Raw genomic sequence first — 7424 nt, forward strand, 5'->3', positions numbered from 1 at the left:
TTGCATTTGTAACGTCAATGCTCGTCACACGTGACATTTGGACAAGCGCATATATGCATATGACTTATAAACTGCGCTGAGTTCGTGCCACTGCGCGGTGGTACGTACATACTTGTTTCACCCCAATAAATAAACGTTTATTAATTTATGTTTTATAAAGAAACTGATATTGAGTCAATTATAAAAAAAAATTCACAAATTTTACATACTTAATTAGGTATGTGTGATTTGCATATTGAGAACTGTTTCTTTTTTCGACCCACAATTGACCCTTCCGTTTCGGATCGACCCCCATTCGCCCCCCTGTCTCAGATCGACCCCTGCTTTTGTTAAATAGACCCTTGGGGGTCTATATAGACCACTTTGGCGACCTCTGATTTAGACCTTTAATTTAATGCAACGCGTACTTTTTCGCCAACAGTAGACATATCTTGCCAAAGGTGGCAGCTGAATAGAAAAACGCGAAATGTGGCTGGCGACGTGATTGGATGATTTTATGTTATATGATGTTTTTAGAGCGATTTTAATATTCTGATTGTAAATAAAATAGATGGATATTTTTAAAATTGTCTTCTTTGTGACGGCACACATAACAGATTGAATTGAAATAGATAGCCCATTGTGCAGCTCTAGTGCGACGTAAAGTAACAACAACAACAACAACAATTGAAATAGTGGAAGCAAGCAAGATTAAACTTGCAAATTTTTTTTTTTTTAATATGTAGATGTTTCCCCGGGGGTGGCTACCAGTTACAGATTTTTTAGTTAGTCCCTTTCTGTGATGTTTTTATTTTTATTTTTTTTATTATAGTTTCTAGCGGGCAACTGCCCGGAAGTTTCCAAGACTTGGCTATTATTCTGCTGCAGATCACGATTCGGAAATCTCCCGGTAAGTAATGGAATATAAAATTACTCTGGCTTTAGTTTATCAAAAAAGCACAGGTAAAAGTAATAGTGGGTTTATAAACGCTTCGTCGTATACATTCAAAAGCAATGGATGTGAAGGAATCACATTACGCGAAAATGGGTTTGCAAGAGAAGGAGTGAAAGTTTCATTTTGGTTAAGAATGCAAAATGATGCCTGATTCAGAAAGATGATGTCGGGAGTTTCTGCTACCAGGATTATGCAAAAAGGAAGTACTCATTCTTGATTTTGAGTTAAGTTGCTAAGAAACTAACAGAGAAAGAATAGGAATGTTACTTGGGATTTTAGCCAGATGTCTTATCAATCTTTTAAAGCACACTAATAAAAACAACCCTCTTAGTTAAAATTTATTTACTATCTGGAAATTCTATACTCCGCATTCTCGTTCTTTTTTTAGTTTTCTAGTTACTAATTTGATAGCTTCACCTTATTAAAAAACTAAAGACATTTTCTTTACTAAAAATGATGCACAAATTAAATGAAGTAATGCCAATTATCCCTCATGAAGTGATAAATATTATACAACTAAATAAATTTTCGCATTAGAAAAGGAAGAAAAAAGAGAAAGGATGAAAAAACGGAAGAAAAGGAAAGAAGAAAAAGGAAAAGAAAGAAAAGGGATTAAAAAAAAGAAAGAATGGGATTATATGCGTTTGAAAGAGTAAAGGCAGCTGTTGACTAATGCAAAACTATTGATAAAAACTATTAACAGTCAAATTCTTTATAATGCATGAGTTTAAATTCAATTTTAAATTTCAAATATCATAACTGTTGTTTTACATTCAATGTTAGAGTGTCATTATATGAAAAAACACACACACATTTAAATTACAATTACTAGTGGGCTGGGCCCCCTGCTCGCTAACGCTCGCCAACCCCTGAAAATTGATACACAATCTTGTATGGTTTGCTTCGCAAACCAAGCTCGCTTCGCTCGCTACTAACTTACGTACATAGCAAATGCACAAAATTCTAAGAATTCAAAACAATCATTCAAATCCATATAAAAACTTTTTTTTTTAAAAAAATTACATCTTTTTAGTAAATACTAAGTCATTAAAATAAATTTGAATTCAAATAAATGACATGTAATTCGTTAAACATATTAGAAATGTGCTATAGTATAATTCGTAATATAAATCAAATATCGTAAAATAAATTCGTAATATATTTCGTGAAAAAAAACGCTTTCCACAAAATACTAAAATAGAGATCTATCGACAAAGACTACTCACTTCTGCCTAGCTTAATAGTATGAGATTGCCGCAGCTGATGCTCTCTGGTTATTTCAGTTTCCGTTTTAAAAAGCGCTATAAGTTGAGCCATCTCAGCTAGATTGGCATGTGACATTTTTCGCGGCACTTATTGGTCGATTCGCCGTGTAAGAAAAATAGTAACTTAAACAAAACAAAGCAAACGTTGCCACCGGAGTAAAAGAAATACAGTCAAAATTTGGGAGCCACGTAAGAGAATTATATATATTAGATTAATGTTATTCTGAAAAAGTGAAATGTTAGTATGAAGAACAGTTGATTCATAAATTTAACAATTATTATCCTAGGCATTTGAATTAAATTAGCTATTATTTAAATTGCCTACAATTATTTAAATTAATTAATTGAAATTAAAGAAGTTAATTCTTTAAATTTTTGTTTTCGAATTTAAACAACCAAAGTTAAAAACAAAATGAATTCCTTTTATTATTGAATCTTATACTATAATATTTTTTTAATGTATAATTCTTAAATAATGGTATACTTACTTATAAAGATAATACTTATGAAAGATAATACCAAATACGAAATTCGTAAGCATTCACTAACAAATTGCTTCCAAGTTTATTAAGCTTATTCCTTCTTAAACATAGGGTAAAGGTATATTTTTATCAACAAAAATTCTGTTATTTGAGAAGATGATAAGAATAAAGATTATTTAAGGGGACGTCTATGAACTATAGTAATTTAAAATGAGTTAGGAGGGGTTGTACACAAAAGTACGAAAAGATCGAGAAACTTTATCAAATTCCATAATATTATCAACTGTAAACTACATCGAAAGCATTTTAAAAGCAAAAGCGTGGACTTCAAAAATTATTTAATAAAAAATTATTTTAAAAAATCATACTTAAATAGAAAATTAAATCATCTCTTCAATATTATGGTTACTAAACAATTCTATAAGTAATAATTTAAATCCTTAATATATAAATTGAAAAGCAAAAATTTTAATATTGATATAGTTCTTATACATAAATATATTATAGTTATATGCCAGTAAAGAGCTGAAATTTGTATTATTTAAAAAACTAGTTAAAAAAGCAGTTTATTTGTAAACGTAGACCACTAAACCACTAAAAACGTAAACTTTTTTACATGCATGCTTTTTTCGTGTTTGCATGTTATTTGAATCATGAGTTCTGCTAAAGTAAACTAAATATGTTAGAAAAAACTTCATATTTGAAAATATTTTTCTTTTTCATAATAATAAACAAAAAATAAAAAAAGCTGCATTTCTTTTTGAAAATAGTAAATACCATTTTAAAGTTTTACAACCTTTTAAGGATCTAAATAATTTGCTAAATTATTTATAACTTATTTATTATTAATACTTTATAATTATTGTTTAAATACTTAGCTAAATTATTTTATCCTATTTTTATATTATATGCGTTGTTTATTTAAAACTAAATGCAGTGTTTATGTTTACATTATATCCAGTTGGACTAAAAATTTTATCGTGTGGTTTTGAAAGAATTCTTAGGACCTATTTCAAAATAGAAATTTTATGAATGTGTCAATAAAATTATAATTTCCTTATTTGTCTCTTTTCTGATATGATATAAAATATTTTCAATTGTTTCTTAATTAAAATATATCATTTCTTATTTTCTAATAGTATATGATTAAATCCAATATTTCCTGACATATTAGAAATTAATAAATTATAAATTTAAATGAGGTTCATTTTTTACATTAAAAATAATTATGATGAATTATAATTTAAAATAAAAAGAAAAAATGTTTTTATTAAATAATTTTTATTAGGAAATGCAAATAATATTGCTTCCTGAAAAACATCAAACAGTCTTACAGGTTCATTTTATTGAGTTATAACGTGATGAATAACATTGATTTATTTGAATAAAAAACTAAAAATTCACCACTTAGAAATATTTAAGCAATATTAAATTAGCTAAAGCAAAAATATTTTGCAAAAAATATTTGAACTATTTATTATAGTTTTATCTTAATGGAAATCTGATTACCGCGTTCGATAGCACTTCCAAGGATGACGTCACAAACCTGAGAGGTTTTGACTCTAATGGCTATGGCCCAAGTAGGTGTAGTGAACATCTACTTGATTTTTCGAGGTTCAAATTCAATTGGTAAAACCTTAGTAGAAACTGATATCTTCCAGTGATCACTTGGTTCATTTTCTAGATCTATATTTACAGTATGAAAGTTCGCAATCCATTTCCGAATAGTTCGTCTATTTTTCCAGATTTACTGGTTTCAATGTTATCAACTAAAGAAAGTTAACTAGCGCTTTTATTTTCTACTCGTATTACGTCATCTAATCATATTGATAGGTTATTAAATAGTTATTTACATTTTGTTCCTCGGCATTGAGTTGATTATTATTATTATTGCTATTTTAGTGAAACAATTTTATTACAGCAGTGAATATTTACACATCTGTGGATATTGATACAACGTTGGCGCTTGTTTTGGCTTCAAATATTTTATTTCATCCTTACAATCGTGTTCCACATCTCATATAAATAAATTCGTTCAGAAGTAAAGAAATAAAATATCTTCATCGAGTAATAAAAGTTTTTAAAAAGCTTCAACTTACCTCTTTATTTTTCTGAAAGTACTTAAGGTAAGTTGAGCTCTAAAACTGTCTCTGATTGGATCTGATCTTCAGTATTTTCTCTAAAATGATAGGGAAATTCCTTTTTATTCTTCTGTCCCTATTCTGATATAAATGAACCTTAATTTAGGGATAAATAATTGTCTATTATTTCATAATAAGTATTCTAAATCGCAATAGTTTGGGAATTATATTACGTTAACTGTTTTATGAGAAGTAATAATATTAGGAATGCTTTTATAAAGTAGTCAGTATACTGTTTATTTAATATAATTCATTGAATAAAATGATATAACTTTAATATAATACATCGAATAAATGCTATAACGCAATTTTTTTGTAAATCTTTTTTTTTTAAATATACATTAAAACTGTTGCGGTAAAATTAACAATTCTCAGCAGGCTAAATTAAAATTTTTACCATGTGTCTTTTCAGCTTGTTTTTTGGAAATGCACGCAAAAAAGTTTTTCTCTAAATATTGTTTTAAGTCCGGGTTTTACATCAAAAATTATAATTATTTTTTTGCCGCTTCAGTAGGGGGAAAATGAGGCTCTCACAGCACTGAACCTCACTTTTCAGATTCCTTTTTTAACTTTCAAAGTTCACTTTAACTTAATGAGTTTTTTCTTTACTAAATTTATCACTCATTCTGCGGGTTTTTTAGACGAAAGATGTTTTTTTTCTTCTCTTCTTTCGAAACTGGAAGAATTATTTTTATTGAATAACTTTCAAATTGTTTTGACTCTGAAAAATTTTCAAAGCTTTTGTACTTAGAAATATTTTGAAGTTTTGAAAGTTTTAAAATTTTTCCTTTTAAAAAAAAGTATTTAAGGAGTTGCAGTAGTTTGTTGTTCGACTTAGAAACATTTTCCAAGTTATTTGTATTCAGAAGTATTCTGAAGCAGGGCTCGAAAAAACTCAGAAATTTTACCCGTCCCCGAGGACGGCTTGTCCAACAATGTACCCGTCCTCCTTTGAAACTAACCCGTCACTTCTAAATAAATAAAAATATAATTTTCTCTTATTTATTACGAACATTTATATAAATTGCACAATGAATTAGTAGTTACAAGGATTACATTATACAGTAATAAAAGAAATACTAGGTTACTAATAGTAAAACCTAGTATTTCTATTATGAAATAATTTATTTCTTTGATGAAATAATTTAAATAACAAAGGTTAAGTTATCTGTCAATTATCATGTCAATTTATCCGATGGTACTGCGCTTTTTAAATGAATCAAATATGATGTTTGCCAGTTCCACAATCAAGCCAATGATTTGCAGAGGTTACAATGATTTACAGAGGGCACAGAAATCTGAAAGAGGCTTTCCATTTAGGTCATAAATGCGTTTAACGCTTCTTGTTTAAGACCAGTAAGTAAGTGTTTTTTTGTAAGTTCATTGCTGAAAAGCCCCTTTCAACCGTTGCAGTACTCCCAGACAGAGAAAACATCAATTCCACCACGCGCAGTATGTTGCTGTATTTCGAGATTAGAGGGTCATTTTAGAAGTGAGGCGCTAGACTCTTGTAAGATAACAAAAATTGAAAATGTATCACGAACATGGACGTGAAAATGGCCGTCCGCGCGGACGCTGGATTCGAGAAATTTGTTGTCCGCGGGGAATTTTTGACCGCCGAGGACGGGCGGACGGGCGATTTTTCGAGCCCTGTTCTGGAGTTGTTTGAACTTAGAAAATTACTTTAGTTGGAAAAAACGGGTAAACAAGAAGTCGCACAAGTTCTTTTTCAAATTACTTGTACTTCGAAAAATTCTGAACCTGTTGATTTTAGAAATATTCTAAAATTGTTTATATATACTTTTTTTTGTTGAAAAAATTTTATTTTATTTATTTACTTATTATTTATTTATTTTGTTATAATTTCCACTTTCTTCAGAAAATTATTTCTATGACTTAAATTATTTTTCTATAGTAAATTTGCTTTATTATTTTCAATAATTTTAATGTAATTTGACAGTTTTTGTTTAGTTTTTTTCATTTAATTGGGAAAAAACAGGTACGTAAAGAATCGCAGATGTTTGAACTCAAAAATTTTCAAATTGTTTGTACTTACTGTTTGTTAAATATTCAGCAAACGTTTAAACATAGAAATTTTTTGAAGTTGGAAAAAACTTCTATATAACGAATCGAAAATTTGTTTCGACTTCGAAAGGATTTTAAAAATTTTGAAGTAGTTGGTACTTAAAATAAATTTAAAATTGTTTTGACTTGAAAAAATTAAAAAAATTTCTGTATCTAAATGATTATGAAGTTGTATGAACTTAAAAAAATTTAAATTTAAAAAAAAGGTATAAAAGGAGACGCAGAAGTTTGGAGTTAGAAAAATTTTCAACTTATTTGGATTTGTTTTGTACTTAAAATTATTCTGAAATTCTTTGAGCATAGAAAATTTTTTTAGTTAGGAAAAACGAGTATATAAGAAATCGCAGAAAGTTTTTGTCAAATGGTTTTGACTTAGATAAAATTTTCAAATTATTTGTACTTTACAAAATTCTTAATCTGTTAGTTTTAGAAATATTCTGAAATTGTTTGAACATAGAAAACTTTTTTTTTAGTAGAAAAAATGGGTATGTAAGGAGGAACGGTACATAAAAATTTT

The sequence above is a fragment of the Parasteatoda tepidariorum genome, chromosome 3 (genome assembly GCF_043381705.1).
Source record: "Parasteatoda tepidariorum isolate YZ-2023 chromosome 3, CAS_Ptep_4.0, whole genome shotgun sequence".
Taxonomy (NCBI): domain Eukaryota; kingdom Metazoa; phylum Arthropoda; class Arachnida; order Araneae; family Theridiidae; genus Parasteatoda; species Parasteatoda tepidariorum.